The sequence below is a fragment of the Typopeltis vanoorti genome, chromosome 16 (assembly GCF_054136105.1).
Source record: "Typopeltis vanoorti isolate ZY-2024b chromosome 16, IOZ_Tvanoo_1.0, whole genome shotgun sequence".
Lineage (NCBI taxonomy): Eukaryota > Metazoa > Arthropoda > Arachnida > Uropygi > Thelyphonidae > Typopeltis > Typopeltis vanoorti.
In genome coordinates, this window is record NC_143564.1 from 45,495,056 (window position 1) to 45,497,030 (window position 1,975).

General features: G+C 31.1%; 1 non-coding gene across 1 annotated transcript; it reads right to left on the minus strand.

Moving 5' to 3' along the window:
- Positions 1 to 1,261: 1,261 nt before the first annotated feature.
- LOC150097990 (small nucleolar RNA U3) lies at positions 1,262 to 1,477 on the minus strand. Its single transcript, XR_016549624.1, has one exon. It is a non-coding gene; the product is annotated as a small nucleolar RNA U3 (small nucleolar RNA).
- Positions 1,478 to 1,975: the final 498 nt, after the last annotated feature.

The following is a 1,975-nucleotide window of genomic DNA, read 5'->3' on the forward strand; positions in this document are numbered from 1 at the left end:
TGATGATGGCAACTCTTCAGACTTGCCATCTCTTAAAACACTCCTGGTAGCTCATTCCTTCTAAAATATAGTAGTTTCTCTGAGGTATATTTCCTAAAGTAAAATGTACACGGTCTTGAAATTCAATGTTGACATGTTTTTCTTCAACTTTTTTTTTCCGAGTGTATTATCTCATTACTCATCATTATTTTATTATCTCATCGATGATGATGTACAATTGAGCTCAACAAGCTCAATTGTACATCATCATCGTAATCATAAATAATTATAAATAAATGGCCTTCAAATAAGTTGTGTAATTTATGTACATAATTTATAAACATAACGTAATTATATTTAATTTAAATGCATTATTTGTGAAATTTACCAATAAATTAATCATTTCAATAAGAACAACAATGGTTTGTTGATACTAACAAACCGCAGTACAAATTTAAGTATTGTTCGTTATATAGGGATTGAATATGTTTGCTGCTGTAATTAGAATTCGACATGTTTTTCATGATCTTAATCTAATGAGATGTGTCTTTCCCATCACAGTTAATGACGATTTTCAGTGATGCAAACCATCCACAAATATCATGTTAGCAACGGCCGGATTCAGTGTTTTTCAGATGTTCCTGGGAGCACCAGTTGTTAGTATTTTCAGCTTTGCTGAGAGTTTTTAGTTGCCCGAGAACAAAATAAGGCTGCCATTTTCAGTCGGTTCTGATGTAAATATTAATACAATCCAATTTCCTTTGGGATTCTATAGTAGATAAAAGCTAAAAGCCATTTGAGCTTTCGTAGCTAGCATTAACAGTACTCATATTACTTGATGAGAATGCTGATAGTGAGTATTCAGTCACATGACTATTATGAAATCAAAATGGAGTAATGGTTTAAGTAAAGAACTTAGCAAGTTTTAAGAGTTAAAAACGGACTTGAACGAAATGATGACTGTTGCTACGAGCATAAGTTACTGAATGAAGTTTCTAAAGAAAATTCGATAAAATGTTAAGGTTATACAATTATGAATGAGTGTGTTCATGTGTTGATTTGATTAAAAAGTTTACCTTCAAATTTATGTAGTCATTTTTAATTGAATCCTATTAGAATTGCCTTTATTATGTTATGCATTTTTACTAATTCTGCCAAATCACTTATTTTCTAAAACACAATTTTATCGCTAATTTAGTGTTATTACTGACTAAAATATATATAACTATCTAGTCTAGCAAAACAGCGCGTTTCATAAATTCTCTTATTAAGTTAAAAAAAAACCACTCAGAACGAGTTTCCTCCCTCCACTCCCCCTAAAAAGGGGAAGCAGAACGGTCATCCACGGCGAGAATCACCACCAAAAAGTAGCAATCCAAGCCCTCGTCGCGCTCAGGAGGAAACCCCACAGCTCCTCATCGTGGTTGAGTTTGCTGCGAGTTTCAGGGTCCGAACTCGCTAACCATACTACAGAAATGATCCTGTGAAGTATGATCTTAACGAAGTAAGCTGCTCATCACATTAATATATTTCATTTACCTCAAAATTTATGGTGTTTGAGTAATACTGAAAACATTGATATAAATATAAAAACAATTGATAAATTCTTATTAAACTTCAGTTAGCTTTACATTTGACATTGTTTTTTATAATTAGAATTATTTTATATAAATATAAGTAACACAAAAATTAAACGTTTACTAAATCAACGTTATGTTGTTGTGGCGCCATCTATTTTTATTTTGTGAAATTAATATCATTAAAGGCTGAACTTGAATCAAGATCATTAATAAATTGAAATATCTAAACTGTTTTCGTTTTCTTTTAATCAGACTAGAATTACCAAACAACTTTTATTTCGAAGGTTGTATCTGTGTAAGCGCTTGGCCACTTTAAAACTTTAAGTTTTAAAGCACAAACACTGTTTTGCTATGATATTGACGTCGATATTACTTTCTAAGTAATTTTTTAACATTTCACTTCATGTTATTAGTTG